This window comes from Symphalangus syndactylus, chromosome 14 (assembly GCF_028878055.3).
Source record: "Symphalangus syndactylus isolate Jambi chromosome 14, NHGRI_mSymSyn1-v2.1_pri, whole genome shotgun sequence".
Taxonomy (NCBI): Eukaryota; Metazoa; Chordata; class Mammalia; order Primates; family Hylobatidae; genus Symphalangus; species Symphalangus syndactylus.
Genome location: NC_072436.2, coordinates 86,049,048 through 86,068,025, shown reverse-complemented (window position 1 = coordinate 86,068,025; position 18,978 = coordinate 86,049,048). Strand labels below are relative to the sequence as shown.

The following is an 18,978-nucleotide window of genomic DNA, read 5'->3' as shown; positions in this document are numbered from 1 at the left end:
ATCACCTGCTGACTAAAGGGCCCTTGGGTCTTGAATAACCAGAAGCGATAACCAGATAGTATACCCTGGGCCTTGGGTGAGACTCTGAGTCTTACTGGCTTCAGGTGAGACTCAGCATATTCCCAGCTGTGGTGACTATGGAGAGAGACTCCTTCTGCTCGAGAAAGGTGAAGGGAAAAGCAAAGGGAACTTTGTCTTGCACCTTAGGTAGCAGCTCGGCCACAGCGGGATAGAGCACAAAGTGGGCTTTTGTGGTTCTCGATTCCAGGACTTGGCAATTGGACAGCATTTCTGGACCTGCCCTGGGCTAGAGGGGAGCCCACTCCCCTGAAGGGTGTATCTCAGGCCAGGCAGCATTCACCACAAGCTGACTGAAGAGCACTTGGGCCTAAAGGAAACTTCAGCAGTAGTCTGGCAGCACTCCCCTCTGGGCTTAAGGTGGCAGTAGCCATAGGATGAGAACTCCTCTGCCTTTGGAAAGGGGAGGGAAGAGTGGGAAAACCTGCGTCTTCTGGTTTGAGTGCCAGGTCAACCACAGTACAATAGAACACCAGGTAGACATCTAAGGTTTTTGATTCTAGTTCCCTGATTCCAGGATAAAACCTCTGGACCTACTCTGGGCCTGGGGGAACTTGCCACCCCAAAGGGAAGTACATAAGTCTAGCTGGCTTTGCCACCTACTGAATGTAGAGCCCCAGGGCTTTGAGTGAACATAGGCAGTAGTCAGGGAGTGGTTACAGCAGGCCTTGGGTAAGACCCAGTGCTGTGCTGGCTTCAGGTCTAACCCAGCACAATCCCAGTGGTGGTGGCCACAGGAGTGCTTGTGTCACCCCACCCTAAGCTCCAGGCAGCTCACAACAGAGAGAGACTTTATTTGTGTGGGTGAAAATAAGGAGAGAAAACAAGGGTCTTTGCCTGATAATCTAGAGAATTCTTCTGGATCATATCCAAGACCATCAAGGTGGTACCTCTACGTGTCTGTAAGAATCAGACTATTTCTGGGCTAGGGGTGCCCCCTAATGCAGATACGGCTTAGATCACAACACCCGAGTCTTTTTGAATATCGGAAAGCTTTCCAAGAAGGACTGGTACAAGCAAGCCCAGGCTATGAAGACTACAATAAATACCTAACTCTTCAGTGCCCAGACACAGACAAACATCCACAAACATCAAGACTATCCAGTAAAACTAAATAAGGCACCAGGGACAAATCCTGGAGAAACAGCGATATGTGACCTTTCAGACAGAGAATTCCAAATAACTGTGTTAAGAAAACTCAAAGAAATTCAAGATAACACAGAGAAGGGATTCTGAATGTTATTAGATAAATTTAACAAAGAGATTAGTAATTTTTTAAAAAATAAAGCAGAAGGCCAGGCATGGCAGCTCATGCCTGTAATCCCAGTAGGTTGGGAGGCCGAGGGGGGTGGATCAAGAGCTCAAGAGATTGAGACCATCCTGGCCAACATAGTGAAACCCCGTCTCTACTAAAAATATAAAAATTAGCTGGGCATGGTGGCGCCCGCCTGTAGTCCCAAGCTACTCAGGAGGCTGAGACAGGAGAATCACTTGAACCCGGGAGGCAGAGGTTGCAGTGAGCTGAGGTCGCACTGCACTCTAGCCTGGCAAGAGAGCGAGACTCCATCAGAAAAAAAAAATAAAGTAAAATAAAATAAAAAATATAGTAGAAATTCTACAGTTGGAAAATGCAACTGACATACTGAAGAATGCATCAGAGTCTTTTAATAGCAGATTGATCAAGCAGAAGAAAGAATAGTGAGCTTGACAGGCTATTTGAAAGAAGATTTTGTCACAGGAGACAAAAGAAAAAAGAATAAAAAGCAATGAAGCCCACCTACAGGATCTAGAAAATAGCCTCAAAAGGGCAAATCTAAAAGTTTCTCCTTTACAGAGAAGGTAGAGAAAGAGAGCAATAGGGGTAGAAAGTTTATTCAAAGGGATAATAACAGAGAACTTCCCAAACCTAGAGAAAGATATCAATATCAACTATAAGATGGTTATAGAACACCAAGCAGATTTAATCCAAAGAAGACTATCTCAAGGGGTTTAATAATCAAACTCCCGAAGGTCAAAAATAAAGAAAGGATCCTAAAAGCAGCAAGAGAAAAGAGACAAATAATATATGGAGCTCCAACACGTATGGCGGTAGACTTTTCAGTGAAACCCTTACAGACCAGGAGAGAGTGGCATGACATATTTAAAGTGCTGAACGAAAAAAGTTTTACCCCAGAATAGTATATCCAGTGCAAATATCCTTCAAACATGACAGTCAAATAAAGACTTTCCCAGACAAATGCTGAGGGATTTCATCAACACCAGCTCTGTCCTACAAGAAATATTAAATGGAGTACTTCAATCAGAAAGAAAAGAATATTAATAAGCAATAAGAAGTCATCTGAAGGTACAAAACTCACTGGTAATAGTAAGTATACAGAAAAACACAGAGTATTATCACTGTAAACTACTCTTAAGTAGAAAGACTAAATGATGAATCAATCAAAAATAATAACTACAACAAATTTTGAAGACATAGACAATACAATAATATATAAGTAGAAACAACAAAAAGCTAAAAAGCGAGGTGGGAGGACAAAGTTAAGGCGTACAATTTTAAGTCATTAAAATAATGGGTTATAGGACAGTATTTGCAAGCCTCATAGTAACCTCAAGTCAAAAAACAAACAACAAATACATAAAAATTAAAAAACAAGAAATTAAATCATACCACTAGAGAAAATCACCTTCACTAAAAGGAAGACAGGAAAAAACGAAGAGAAGACCACAAAACAACCAGACAACAAATAATAAAATGACAGGAGTGAGGCCTTACTTATCAACAACAACACTGAATGTAAATGGGCCAAATTTGCCAATCAAAATATACAGAGTGACTGAATAGGGGAAAAAAAAAGACCCAATGATCTGTTGCTGAAGGGAAACATACTTCATCTGTAAAGATACACATAAACTGAAGATGAAGGGACAGAAAATGATTCCATATCAATGGAAACCAAAAAAGAGCAGGAGTAGCTATACTTATATCAGACAAAATAAATTTCGAGATGAAAACTATAAGAAGAGACCAAGAAAGTCATTATATAATGATAAAGGGGTCTATTCAGCAAGAGGATGTAATAATTTTAAATATATGTACAATCAACACTGGAGAACCCAGATATATAAAGTGAATATTTTTAGAGCTAAAGGGAGAGATAGACTCCAATATAATAATGGCTGGAGACTTCAACACCCTACTTTCAGCATTGGACAGATCTTCTAGCTAGAAAATCAGCAAAGAAACATTGGAGTTAATCTGCACTATAGACCCAATGGACCTAATTTACATTTACAGAACATTTCCTCTAACAGCTACAGAATACACATTCTTTTCCTCAGCACATGGATCATTGTCAAGGAGAGACCATATATTAGATCATAAAACAAGTCTTAAAACATTCAAAAACATTGAAATAAAATGAAGCATCTTCTCTGATCACAATGGAATAAAACTAGAAGTCAATAACAAGAAGAATCTTAGAAACTATACAAATACATGGAAATTAAACACCACGCTCCTGAATGACCAGTGAGTCAATGAAGAGATTAAGAAGGAAAATTCTTGAAACAAATTATAATGGAAACACAACATGCCAAAATACGTGATATACATGAAAAGCAGTTCTAAGATGAAAGTTTATAGCTATAAGTGCCTATATCAAAAAAGAAGAACTTTAAATAAACAACCTTATGATGGATGTTAAAGAACCAGAAAAGCAAGAGCAAACAAAATCCAAAATTAGTAGAAGATAGAAAATAATAAAGATCAGAGCATAAATAAATGAATTTAAAATGAAGAAAACAGCACAAAATATCAGTGAAACAAAAAGTTGTGTTTTTTTGCAAAGATAAACAAAATTGGCAAACATTTTGCCAGACTAAGAAAAAAAGAGAAGACCCAAATAAATTAAATCAGAGATGAAAAAGGAGACATTACAACTGATACCCCAGAAATTCAAAGGGTCATTAGTGGCTACCGTGAGCAACGACATGCCAATAAATTGGAAAATCTAGAAGAAATAGATAAATTCCTAGACACATACAGCCTACCAAGACTGAACAATGAAGAAATCCAAAACTTGAACAGACCAATGACAAGTAGTAAAATCAAAGCCATAATAAAAAGTTTCCCAGCAAAGAAAAGCCCAGAACCTGGGAGCTTCACTACTGAATTCTACCAAACATTTAAAGAACTACTACCAATCCTACTCAAATTATTCCAAAAAATAGAACGGGAGGGAATACTTCCAAACTTATTCTACAAGGCCAATATTACTCTAATACTAGAACCAGACAAAGACACATCAGAAAAAGAAAACTACGGGCCAATATCACTGATGAATATCAATGCAAAAATCCTCAACAAAATAGCAAACTGAATTCAACAACACATTAAAAAGATGATTCATCATGACCAAGTGGGTTTTATTCTAGTGATACAAAGATGGTTCAACATATGCAAATCAATCAGTGTGATACAGCATATCAAGAGAATGAAGTTTAAAAACCGTAAGATCATTTCAATTGATGCTGATAAATCAATTGAAAATAAGTCATTATATCAATTGATGTTAATAAAATCCAACATCCCTTCATGATAAAAATCCTCAAAAATCTGGGTATAGAAGGAGCATACCCCAAAATGATAAAAACCATATATGACAGACCCACAACTAGTGCCATACAGAATGGGGAAAAACTGAAAGCCTTTCTTTTGGGATCTGGAACATGACAAGGATGCCCACTGTCACCACTGCTATTCAACGTAGTACTGGAAGTCCTAGCTAGAACAATCAGACAAGAGAAAGAAATGAAGAGCACACAAATTGGAAACGGATAAGTCAAAGTATCCTTGTTTGCAGATGATATGATCCTATATTTAGAAAAACCTAAAGACTCGACCAAAAAACTATCAGAACTGATAAATAAATTCAGTAAAGTTGCAGGATACAAAATCAACATAGAAAAATTAGTAGCATTTGTATATGCCAAAAGTAAACAATCTGAAAAAGAAATCAAGAAAGTAATCCCATTTATAATAGCTACAAATAAAATAAAATACTTAGGAATTAATCAAAGAAGTCAAAGATATCTACAATAAAAACTATAAAACACTAATGCAAGAAATTGAAGAGGACACCAAAAACTAGAAGCTATCCTGAGCAAATAGAACAAAATTGGAAGAATCACATTACCTGACTTTAAATTACAGTACAGAGCTATTGTAAACAAAATGACATGGTACAGGAATAAAAACAGATATATAGATCAGTGGAACTGAACAGAGAGCCTAGAGATAAATCCACACATCTACAGCAAACTTGTTTTCAACAAAGGTCGGTCCTTCCTTCCTTTCTTTCTTCCTTCCTTCCTTCCTCCCTCCCTCCCTTCCTTCCTTCTTGCTTTCTTCTTTCTTTTCTTCCCTCTGTGGCCCAGGCTGCAGTACGGCTCGCTGCGTACTCTCCTTGTCCGGCTCCTGTGATTCTCCTGCCCCAGCCTGCGGGCTGCCTGGGATTGCCGGGGGGAGGCCACCACTGCTGCCTGCTTTTTCTCCTTTGGCCGGAGGCGCGGTTTCGCCATGTTGGCCAGGCTGGTCTCCAGCTCCTGAGCCAGAGTGCTCTGCCCGCCTCGGCCTCCCGAGGTGCTGGGACTGCAGACGGAGTCTCGCTCACTCGGTGCTCGGTGTTGCCCGGGCTTCAGTGCGGTGGCGTGGTCTTGGCTCGCTGCAGCCTCCGCCTCCCAGGGTGCTGGGATTGCAGCCTCTGCCCCGCCGCCGCCCCGTCTGGGAGGTGGGGAGCGTCTCTGCCTGGCCGCCCATTGTCTGGGATGTGAGGAGCGCCTCTGCCCGGCCGACCATCGTCTGGGATGTGAGGAGCGCCTCTGCCCGGCCACCACCCTGTCTGGGAAGTGAGGAGCGCCTCTGCCCGGCCGCCCCGTCTGGGAAGAAGTGAGGAGCGCCTCTGCCCGGCCGCCCAGTCTGGGAAGAAGTGAGGAGCGCCTCTGCCCGGCCGCCCCGTCTGGGAAGAAGTGAGGAGCGCCTCTGCCCAGCCGCCCATTGTCTCGTATGTGAGGAGCGCCTCTGCCCGGCCGCCCCTTCCGGGAAGTGAGGAGCCCCTCTGCCCAGCCACCACCCCATCTAGGAAGTGAGGAGCGTCTCTATCCGGCCGCCCCGTCTGGGATGTGAGGAGCGCCTCTGCCCGACCGCCCCGTCTGGGAGGTCTACCACGGAGGCCAGAAGCAATGTGGGGGCTGGACGTGGTGGCTTACGCCTGTAGTCCCAGCACTCTGGGAGGCCGAGGCGGGTTGATCACTTCAGGCTAGGAGTTCAAGACCAGCCTGGCCAACATGGCAAAACATGAAAAATACAACAGACAAACCAACCAACCAACCCAGCGACAACAAAACAAGTCTACCCTGGAGTCATACTCTAATTTTTTCTATTTTCCTCCCTTTCTGATCCTTTATCTCACTTTCTTTTTCTTCCTCTTCCTTCTCCTTCTTCTTTTTCAAATAGAGGATTGAGGTATTATCATTGATCCATACAAAGTCCCTCTCTCATTTATTTTCTTTAATTCCCACTCCCCATTTCTATTCCCCATCTTCCCATGTGCAACCTTCCTAATATGTTTGGTATGCATCTTTTTGTTTGTATGTATTTTTAGAAAATATTTATTGTTTTGTGTGCAAAAAAAATTAATAAAAAAATGCAAAAAAAACAAAGGTGCCAAGAACATACACTGGGAAAAGGACAGCCTCTTCAGTAAATTGTCTGGGAAAACTGGATATCCATATGCAGAAGAATGAAACTAGACCCCATCTCCCTATCTCTTGCCATATAAAAAATAAAATCAAAATGGATTAAAGACTTACATTTAAGACCTCAACCTATGAAACTACTAAAATAAAACATTAGGGGAACTCTCCAGGACATTGGACTAGGCAAAGATTTCTTGAGTAATAACCCACAAGCACGGGCAACCAAAGCAAAAATGGACAAATGGGATCACATCGAGGTAAAAAGCTTCTGTACAGCAAAGGAAACAATCAACAAACTGAAGAGACAACCCACAGAATGGGAGATAATATTTGCAAACTATCTATCTGATAAAGGATTAAAATCAGACTATATAAACAACTCAAACAACTGCACAGGACTAATCTAATAATCCAATTAGAAATGGGCAAAAGATCTGAATAGACATTTCTCAAAAGAAGACACAAAAATGGCCAACAGGGATATGAAAAGCTGTTCAGCATCATGGATCATCGGAGAAATGCAAATCAAAACTACAATGCGAAATCATCTCACTCCAGTTAAAATGGCTTTCATCCAAAAGTCAGGTAATAGCAAATGCTGGCGAGGGTGTGGAGAAAAGGGAACTCTTGTACACTGTTGGTAGGAATGTAAATTAGTATAGCCACAATGGAGAACAATTTGGAGATTCCTCAAAACAATTTGGAGTTTCCTAAAAATAGAGCTACCTTATGATCCAGCATTCCCCCTCCTAGGATAAACCCAAAAGAAAGGAAATCAGTGTATCAAAGAGATATCTTTACTCTTATGTTTATTGTAGCACTATTCACAATAGCCAAGATTTGGAAGCAACCTAAGTGTCCATCATCAGATGAATGGATAAAGAAAATGTGGTACATAGACACAATGGAGTACAATTCAGCCGTAAAAAAGAATGAGATCCTGTCATTTGCAACAACATGAACGGAACCGGAGGTCATTATGTTGAGTAAAATAAGCCAGGCACAGAAAGACAAACTTCACATGTTTTCACTTGTTTGTGGGAGCTAAAAATTACAATAATTGAACTCATGGAGATAGAGTAGAAGGATAGTTACCAGAGGCTGGGAAGGGTAGTAGGAGGCTGTGGGGGAAGTGGGGATGGTTAATGGGCACACAAGTTAAAAAGAATTAACAAGATCTAGTAGTTGATAGCACAACAGGTGACTACAGTAAAAATAATTTAATTGTACATTTAAAAATAACTAACAGTGTATTTGGATTGTTTGTAACACAAAGGATAAATGCTTGAGGTGATAAATTTTAAAAAGGCTTCAACAACAACAAAAAATGAATACAAGTAAATTGAACTTGCTCATTAAGGTCATGTAATTTGGAAAATGATGCTTACTTTATCTTTTTTTCTAAGTATTTTAAGATTAAATGTTGAATTAGAAAAATGCATTGGAATTTCAAATATATATAACAATTTATTAGGTTGGTACGAAAGTAATTGCTGTTTTTGCCATTTTGCCATTAATTTTAAATGGCAAAAACAGCAATTACTTTTTTGTCATTACTTTTAAAATGGCAAAAATAGCAATTACTTTTGCAACAACCTAATAAAAGAAGAAATAGATTAACATACATGTGGCCTTTTGAATAAAATTGCTTATGTAATTTTTCATTAAGGCAAAAACTAACAATTCTGAGTGGCAATTAGAGTGACTCATCAATCAAATTATTTGATTGCATCAAAATGAAAAACTCAACAATTTGGCATTTTAAGCAATGAGTTCAAAGATATTCCAATTATATTGTTTAGTCCCCAGAGTATTTCCTCTTTGTCTGGGATTGGCCAATACTGAAAACCGTGCCTCTTCCTAAAATATAATGAAAGATATGTTGTGAAGAGGCTTCCTAGGTCATCTAGATAGGGCCCTGCTATCCGGTGATGAGAGCTACCATTTATTGAATGTCTAGTGTGTGCCAGGCACTGTGCTAAGTCCTTTACATGCTTATTCTCCTCAGCATCGTCCCCATTTTACAGATGAGGAAACAAAGATACAGAGACAGATGTTAGCTTGTCAAGTCACATGTCTTTTAAATAGTGGAGACAGGATTTGCACCAGGCAGACTGACTGTGGCTCCAGTTTCCCACTGATTTTGGAGCTGTATTAAAACAAGCACCAGGATAAATAAATCTGGGGGTAACTGTGCAACCAAAGAAAGGAACCTGAAGAATTGTTGACATGTGCAGCTCAAGACATAGTCTGCTGTCCCAATTTTCCTTTTTCTACTACTCTTTTTTTTCTATTGCTACTGTTGCAAAGCAAACAAGCTATCCAAATAGTCCACCTTTTAAACTAACTGTAGACTAAAAATATCATTTATTTATACTTTAAAAAACTTGCAGATTTAGTAAAGGAAGATTTAGTAAAAATTCAATAAAGAAAGTATTTTCTGCTTAAACAGCTTGAGTTTACCTCATGGTACACGAGATGTGGCCCTTTATTAAAGACATGGTCTTCTGTCGCCATCTTCAGGAAGAGATATAAATATCTCCTCTATCTTGTGCTGTCAATTTTTAGTACATTCATGATTCAACCAAAGTTTGTTATATACAAACAGATAAAAGCAGAATTAAAAAACATATTTCTTAGTACATTTAGTGCACTAGCGGACAGTATTTAAAGAGAATCTAAAAACTAGACTGCAGTATAGAGAAAAAAGAGTATTGTATTATAAAAAATGGGTTTTGACATTTTTAAGGAAAATTTGGGGTCTTCATCAAACTCCAACATTATTGAAATTTTTCTTAATAAGTATACCTGTAAGCTTTGTCTTGCTTTCCAAAGGTTTATGTCCAATGAGCAGAGGACAAAGTGAATCTTATTTCCTCCTAAGCTTATTTCTGCAGGCATGGAACTTGCCCTTGCCTGGTGTTCTATAGAACATACTTAGATCTTGGCCCCGGAGATCCTATCTTGTTCACCGATCTATCCCCCCGCTATCAGCAAGATTTGTGACCCATTGTAGGCACCAATAAACATTTGTAAAGTCAATGCTTTCCTTCTTCTGTTCTACAATGAATCATCCTTTACTGTATAACTTTGGAGATAACCTAGATTTAACCAAAAATGTTGGTCAGGCCCACCCAGCTTATCTTATCAGTAAGTGAAATGAGCTTTCTCTAAGGCAAGCCAGCCTTCAGGATTAAAAAAAAAATACTCCCTGCTTTTCACAGATCCTAAAATTCTGTTATGAAAAAGTCACCTTTTTGAGTGTTACCTTTTTACAATTTCCTATTAAAATTTCACACTTCATGGGAAAATTAACATCTTTTTTTTTTTTTTGAGATGGAGTCTCACTCTGTTGTCAGGCTGGAGTGCAGTGGCACAATCTCAGCTCACTGCAATCTCCACCCTCTGAGTTCAAGCGATTCTCCTCCCTCAGCCTCCTGAGTAGCTGGGATTACAAGCGCCTTTCACTACACCCGGCTAATTTTCTGTATTTTTAGTAGATACGGGGTTTCACCTTCTTGGCCAGGCTGGTCTTGAACTCCTGACCTCGTGATCCATCCGCCTCAGCCTCCCAAAGTGTTGGGATTACAGGCGTGAGCCACTGCGCCCAGCCGGAAAATTAACATCTTAAGTACTGTTAACTCTTAAGTTTGGCTGGGCTCCGGGGAGCCCTAATTCTTGGGTTAAGGGATACCTTATCGGGGTACTACAGCAACTGTGGAAGGTGAGCGGTTAGGGTATGGGAAGAACATATTAGAATTTCTACATATGTCATCTTTAAAATGCCTTTGTTTTACATGACATTTAGGGTATATAACTCATTTTTTTTCTTTTCCTTTTCCTTTTTTCTTTTTGAGAGGGAGTCCTGCTGTGTCGCGCAGGCTGGAGTGCAGTGGCGCGATCTTGGCTCACTGTGACCTCCACATCCCGGGTTCAAGAGATTCTCCTGCCTCAACCTCCTGAGTAGCTGGGACTACAGGTGCACACCACCACACCTAGCTAATTTTTTTGTATTTTTAGTAGAGACAGGATTTCACCATGTTAGCCAGGATGGTCTCGCTCTCTGGACCTTGTGATCCACCCACCTTGGCTTCCCAAATTGCTGGGATTATAGGTGTGAGCCACCATGCCCAGCCATGGTATATAACTTATTAATACAGTAGTACATGTATATAATTTATTCTTGTATATTTACACATACATCAGAGTGCTCACTAAAAAATTTTTATTAATAAGTTTGAAGATCACTGTTTAAAAAACATGAGTTTGGAGTCAGACCTGCACTTGAAGTACAGCTCTTTCACCTATAGATGTGGGAAACTGGATAAATTCTTTAACCTCTTTAAGCCTTTATTTTCTCTTTCATAAAATGGGAATAATAATATCACTTTTGCAAAGTTGTGGTGAAAATTGAAGGAGTGGTCTGTAACGTAGTCAGCCCTGGGCCTGCAAAATATTAACAGTTCAGTAAATACAGCTGGCTTCATGGGGTTGTGATCTGTGTAGTCAGGGGCCTGAGTTCTGAGGTGGTTTGCATTTGGTTTAATGCTCTGCTATGGCTGCCTTGAAATTCTTAATAATTTTTGAACAAGGGTCCTGCATTTTCATTTTGTACTGGGCCGTGTAAATTATGTAGCCAGTTCTAGTAAAGGGTAGCTTTTACTGCTGGCCTAGGTAAATTGCTGTTCAAGTTTTTTTAGTTCAGTAATCTAAAGGTTTGTACTCTTTGGTCCACATCACTATTTAAGCTTCTTTAGGCTACAGAAGTTCCTTCTTTGGGGATGAGCACAATATTTTTTCTACTGTAATTTTTTGTTGGGATATAATTCACATGCCATAAACCTTAACATTTAAAAGGTAAAATTCAATTGTTTTGAGTTTATTCACAAGGTTAGCCAAGTCTCTTTATTTTATTGTATTATTTTTAATTTTTTCGAGACGGAGTCTTGCTCTTGTTGCCCAGGCTGGAGCGCAATGGCTCAATCTCGGCTCACTGCAACCTCTGCCTTCCAGGTTCAAGCTATTCTCCTACCTTAGCCTCCTGAGTAGCTGGGGTTACAGGCGTACACCACCACGCCCAGCTAATTTTTGTATTTTTAATAGAGACACGGTTTCACCATGTTGGCCAGACTGTTCTCAAACTCCTTACCTCAGGTGATCCACCTGTCTTGGCCTCCCAAAGTGTTGGGATTACGGGAGTGAGCCATCGCGCCCAGCCCTATGCTTTTTAAAGAGCCCTAGATTAGGAGTGAATTGCACTGATTCCACATTGTTTTCCCCACTCTTTGAAGCAGGATCTAATAAATGATGTGTGGCTGAGTTATACTACTTCACGAAAACATATTGCCCATAGCAAACTAATGCTATTAATGAACTGGCCATAACATTTTAGAGGTGGAAGAGATCCTAAAGATCATTTGATCTTACTCCTTCATTTTATGGTTTAGTAAATTGAAACCTAAAGAGATTGACTGCTTTGTTCAAAGCCACAAAGAAAGTGGTTAGAGCTGTGGTTAAACCCAGGACTTGTTTTAATTTCATGTGTCCCTAGCTCTATAATTCTACGTCATTCTGTTTAGAGTGTTCACCTTTAGACAGCAGAGCTAAAAACCTCACTAATATAGAAAATTAGGTATTTGCAGGTACCAGCAGCAGGGTTCAAAAGAGTAAATTTTTTAGTCTCCTTCCCTTTAGTAAAGTGGATATTTTCAGAAATTCAAATCGATTGGATAATTGTTTCTCTAGTTTTCCTCACTCTAGAACCCAACTATGTGATATTGAGGCCTTTATATTACCATTCATTGGTGACATAATACTGTCCATTCTGTGTGCAATTTTGGAAATTTATTCAGCTATGCTGCATAATGGTAGCAATTTAATGAACTTGTAACATATTATTTAGCTCATTAAAGTCTTTGCATTTAAGCAATGTTGATGCTTTTAGGTTGTGAAGAAATTTTAGTTTAATGCATAATTAGTTCTAATACATTCTAGAATTTTATCAGAAAACTTTCATGGCCAGGCAGACTAAAAACACAGTAACAGTAACTCAGGCAATCACACAGACTCATACATAATTAAGTTAAATCCTCCTTTTACATTTTTTGGGAGTCTTCTTTGGGAGGATATTTTAAATATTGATGTTGTGTAACTGTAATTAATAATAAATATTTGGAGTGCTGTTGATGACAGTGGTGGGTCTTCCGGAGCAGCCGCTGCCACCACGCTGGCTGCAGTGGGGAGGCGCAGGCGGTGGTGGCAGGAGCCGCTGCAGGAGCAGCAGTGGCGGTGGTGGGTCCCCTGTGCCCCACGTCCCCTGTGCCCCGCGTTCCCGAGGCAGCCACCTGCACCACCCTCACCTTCGCACAGTGGGGCAGGACCCACTCCCAGGTTTGGAACCTCCACTGGGGCCTCAGCCTGGCTCCCGCCACGTCTTGGGAGCCCCCGAGCCCCCAGCTGAAGGCACAGCCAGGACTCATGGGGCCGCCTGAGAGCGTCGGGTTTATTTGTGCAGAGTTGGCAGGGGCTGCTGCGCCGCTGCTGCAGGCCAAATGCGGAGAGGAGGCTAGCAGTCCCTGGAGCCCACCCCTGGGAGACCCTTCGGAGCCTGCCGTCCTGGGAGCCCCCATGGTGTGGCCAGGCCGAGTCACTCACTTGCAGGGGAGCAGTGCGGTGGGGCATGGAGGAGCAGGCAAAGAGGGGCCCGGAGGAGGAGCTGGGCCCGTGGCAATGCTGTGTTCCATGGAGTCGGCAGGAGCCCCGCCTTCCCAGGGACAATTGTAGCCGCCCAAGTCGTGGCTGTGGACTCAGGCCTCCCTGTGCTCTTGGGGGCCTGGAGCAGGCAGGAGCCCTGCCCTCCCAGGTGCAGCTACGGCCGCCCAGCCGCGGCTGCGGATCCAGGCATCTCTGCACTCTTGGGGGCCCTGAAGGCCCCCCCGCTTTAGCCCCGCAGCCTTGGAGGTGTATGCTCCTGCTGCCTGGCCTCTCCCAGCTCCTGGTGCCCACTCTGATCTCGGAGCAAGGTTGGGTCCAAGCCCAGGTGCTGTTGCAGCCCAGCTGGGTGTGCGCACACTCAGGGCAGCGCTGACACACAAATCCTCTGTCGCCTCAGCCTCCTCTGGGCTTTGGGCACCGATAAGCCCGTAAGCGAGGCCGCGGCAGGGGCTGAGGGCAGCTTTGCACTGGCCTACCGGTGCCCCTTGGCCTGAACCGCCTGGGCACCATGAAGGCGGCAGGATTAGACAGGCTCCTGGGAAGCAGGCAGGTCCCTGGTGAAGCCCCACCTTCCATCCGGGTAAGGTCTGAAGCCTGGCGGCCAGGCTGCTGGTCCCGTGATCAGAGTGGGAACTTGAGGTGCTTTTTTCGGGCCGCCCATGGCGCTAATGGACTGATTGGCACACACTTCCTCCCCTCTGAGGCCCATAAAAAGCCACGGACTCAGCCAGACCTGAAGAGACGATGGGATGACCTACCTAAAGAGAGGACCTACCCTTCTCTGCTGAGAGCTGAATACTCATTGGGAAAACCCTGGCTACCTAGAGGAGCTACCTACTGCGGGTCTCCTCTGAGCTGTTCTGTTGTTCAATAAAGCTCCTCTTTGTCTTGTTCATCCTCCACTTGTCCGTGTACATCATTCTTCCTGGACACCCAGGACAAGAAATCGGGACCCGTCAAATGGTTGGGCTAAAAGAGCTGTAACACAAACAGGGCTGAAACACGCCTTTTGCTTGCCACTTTGCGGGCAACAAGAAGGAGAGAAGAGAGAAGAAAAGAAGAGCTGCAGCCCTTCAGGGAGCCCAGACCTAGGAGCTCACCGAGCTAGGTCTGTGACACCCTCTTTAGGGCTCTGCAGTTTCTGGCGTCTCCAAGCTTCTGGGTATCACCATGTTCCCTGATTGTCAGCTGTGAAGTTGCTTATGGTACACCTGGTCTAGCAGCAGCCTTGCGGGGAGCCAGCTCTGGAGCCAGTACCTGGAGCTGCCCACCCTGCTGCAGCTGGAGTGCCTAGCTGTGCACAGTGGCCGGACCCCACGCTCGCCCACACCTCTTGCTGCTCCATGCCTGACTTGCCCTTGGCAGGTGTGGGTCCAGGCCAGTAGTGCGAGCCAAGGGCAACCTTCCAGGCACAGTGGGCTGAATGAGCCCAGAGGGCCAGAGCAAAACCCAGCAAAGGCACCGCTGGCCACAGAGGTTTCTGCTTGGCCAAGTGACACTCCAAGGATCCCATAACACTATGTGGTATGTATTATAAGCACTTTACATACATTCTCCCATTCATCGAATTCTCACAACATATTTATGAAATGTGTTTTATTATCTATGCCTATTTTAAAGATAAATAAACTGAGATGTTAAGAGATAAATAACTTGCCCAGGGTCACATATCCAGATGGTAGAATTGGATTTGAATGGAGATGTCTGACTCCAGAGCCAAAATCCTTAACCACCACCCTACACTTTCTCCCTATTCTCATTGGAGAAAATGATAAACCAAAATTTTACTTGATTCATTTTAATGAAACTGTAATTTAATAATGAAACTATAATTTGTAATAATGAAACTATAATGAAAGCACTCTGCAAGGATAATGAGTAAACACCTTCAGATGGAAATAGGCCCAAGAGAAGATTCTGTAGCAGATGCTGCTCTTCTGATTATGCCCTTAGTATTTTGGCTGAAATAGTCAGTGAAGACACACCCTGTCCAGAATCCTGGCTCTAACAATATTTGGAACAGTTTAAAAATATTAATTTTAAAAACTGGAAAAAGGAGATCTATGGAGCATGGAGCATGTAGAACATATAAAAAGTAGAGAGAATAGTAGAGCAAACTTACATGTACTAATTATCCAGCTTCAGTAATTATCAGCTCAGGGCCGATTTGGCTTTATCTAGAATCTCATCCACCTCTCCCTACCCTCTCCAGATTATTTCTAAACAAATTAAGCAAATTCACACTTCAAATCTTTTCATGGTGAATAATTCAGCATGAATCTCTAAAAGATAAGAACTCTTGTTTGAAAACATAACCACAATACCATTATAATTCCTAAAATTTAATAATACCTTAAAATCATCAAATATTGAGTATTAACAGTTCCGTGATTATCTCATAGTTCTTTTTTTTTTTTTTAACAGCTTTTTCAACGCTGGATCCAAATATGCTCCAGAAGATAAGTTGGTATATCCTTTAAATATGTTTTAAAAAGAGTTTCCCCTGCCATCCCTCATTTTTAATTCTTATAATTTATTTGATTAAAAACAGATTGTCTTTTAGAATTCCCCAAATATCAGTTTTGCTGATTGTATCCCTGAGGTATCATTTAATACACTCCAATATGATGACTGCAAAAAGTTTTCCTTTTTAACTTTACAGTCAATCTTTAGGCATGCCTTCCTTTTGTTCACTTTGTCCTTAAGCATACCTTCAGAAATGTACAATTTTCCACATTTTAAAATCGATGTAGTTACAATTTACTTTTATCTGATTTTGAGAATTTTTTTCATATGATTAAGGACCACGTTAATTTATTCTTATATGAACTACCTGTTCACATTTTTTGATAGAGTTACTGGTTTTATTTTTAATCAAAAGGATCTCTAATATATTTCCTTTCTCTGTGATATTAATTACAAATATTTTTCCCAGTTTTTTGTTTTTCTTTTCACTTGCTTAGGATATTCTCTGCCATGCAAAATATTCTTGATTTTTGGTAATAGAAGGTATCAATTTTTGCGCATGTTGCTTCTGGATTTTGAGTCATGGTCAGGAATGTTTTTCTCATCTCCAGATTGTGGGTGAGTTTACTCATGTTTTCTTTTAGCACTTGATGGTTTTATTTTAACATTTATATCTCTGACCCAGTTGCAATTTATTCAGGTGTCAGGTGTAAGGAATGACTCAAATTCTATACTCTTCAGAGCAGGTTTTAAAACTTGGGACTTTATAAAGATAACAAAGGGATCTGTTCAAGGTGATTGAACCCACAGTCTCTGATGTAATCAAAGTAGGGTGGTGATAGCAGTAGGGTTCTGCTGTCTCCACATCCAGCTTCTTTTTACTGAAGAACTGGCACTAATACCTCATCCCTGGGGCCACGAGAAAAATGTATGCTCTGCCCTACTCAAGACTGGCCTCTTCTCCTGGATGTGAAGATTGCCCCCTTGTCCCATGGCCTGTGCAGCTCCATGCTAGGAGTGGGTCTTCTTCATTACAGAGACTTTCTGAGGGAGCTCTTACTCTTCTCATGCGGAAATGCCGAGTTCCCATTTAGTATGGAATCTTAATTCCCATGTCAACCGATATTTGCCCATGGTTTTGCTGACCTCCTTGTCACGCTGACTAACCTGAAAAGTTGTCTGGCCTCTTTGCTTGGGCCTTTAGAAATCTCTAACCTGAGTACCTTCTCTGGGCAGGCTGTGTTCTCTCTGGTCAGTGAGGTACGGAAAATTTTTTTTCTGCTACCTTTAGTGAACATAGTCTCTTTCTAAAGTAATAATAATAATAGCTAAAAGGTATTGGCTGCTTTGACAGGCACCAGGCTTACCCCTCATACTTGTCGGGCCAGGGCAAGAGTGCTAAAGAAGGCCCACATTCCATATGTCTACGTACTTCAAAGTTAGACATCAAATAAACTTTTAAAAATGTGCTTAGCGGCCGGGTGTGGTGGCTCACATCTGTAATCCTAACACTCTGGGAGGCCAAGGTGGGTGGATCACCTGAGGTCCGGAGTATGAGACCAACCTGACCAACATGGTGAAACCTCGTCTTTACTAAAAATACAAAAATTAAATGGGCATGGTGGCAGGCACCTGTAATCCCAGCTACACGGGAGGCTGAGGCAGGACAATCACTTGAACCCGGGAGGCGGAGGTTGCAGTGAGCCGAGATCACGCCATTGCACCCCAGCCTGGGTGACGGAGTGAGACTCCGTCTCAAAGAAAAAAAAAAAGTCCTTACACTGAAAAAATTACAATATTCTTGAGGGGCCTTACACACAGGTTTGTGGGCACTCAGTCCATACATGTATGCTCCAGGTACATGTTCCTCTACCCCACAAATCACTTTCCTTTCAGGTCACCCTCTAACCTAGAAGAACACACTCCAGCAGAGAAGTCTGGAAGATAACCCCGTAAATGGGCTTAGAGCCATTTGTGTAGGGAATTCCAGGGTCTCAGATATCTGGAACATGGTCTTAAAAGTGGGGGTGGATATGGGTTCTGGGTAGGCATGCCTCTTTGGCCTGGCAGAATCTTTGCTCCATAAGGAGATGGAAAGTCTAGATGGGCCCCAGGCTGCGTTATATGTATTTTATGCATTTAATCCTTACAACAATCCTATGAAATAGGTAGTGTTATGCCTATCTTACAGATGAGGAAACTGAAGCTCAGAGAGGTTTAGGTAACTTGTCCAAGGCCAAAAGGCCACTAAGTGGCAAAGTAAGGCTGACAATTTGGGTAGTCTGGCTCCAGAGTCTTGTCTTCTGAACTGAAAGGATTGCCCCGTTGGACTATTCCAGGATGCTTTCAGTGTAGTATATTAATCCCTCCCCACACCAATACTCAAGTATTATTGCTCTGAATACATAAACACTCAATAAAGTTATTATGGACTTCTTATTCTTGGCAATCACCTGAGCCTCCTTTAGTAGAATTAAAATATCTCTAAAACACCTTCCAGCTCTAGAATCCTGATTCTTAGTTGAAGATTATTATAGTTTCCTCTTTAGTATAAACTTCAACAATATTCTAGAATGTATACCTTAAGGTAACACACAATTATTAATAATTATTATTAGTAATAATAAATGTTTTTAAGATAGAATCTCACTCTGTTGCCCAGGCTTGAGTGCAGTGGTGTGATCTTGGCTTACTGCATCCTCTGCCTTCTGGGATCAAGCAATTCTCGTGCCTCAGCCTCCCAAGTAGCTGGGACTATAGGTGCACGCCACCACACCTGGCTAATTTTTGTATTTTTAATGGAGACAGGGTTTTGCCATGTTGCCCAGGCTGGTCTTGAACTCCTGGCCTCAGGCAATCCACCTGCCTCGGCCTCCCAAAGTGCTGGGACTATAAGTGTGAGCCACTGCATCCCGCCTAGTAATAATAATTATTAAATTATTATTTTAGGAACCTACATAGCAG

At 41.8% G+C, this 18,978-nt stretch overlaps 1 protein-coding gene across 1 annotated transcript in view; it reads left to right on the top strand.

The window, feature by feature from the left end:
* Positions 1-18,978, top strand: part of EML6 (EMAP like 6) — a 321,610-nt gene that overhangs the window by 6,564 nt on the left and 296,068 nt on the right. The window contains exon 3 of the mRNA XM_063617993.1: positions 15,973-16,015. The gene's annotated coding sequence lies outside the window, so the exon portion shown is untranslated. The remainder of the gene's footprint in view (positions 1-15,972; positions 16,016-18,978) is intronic.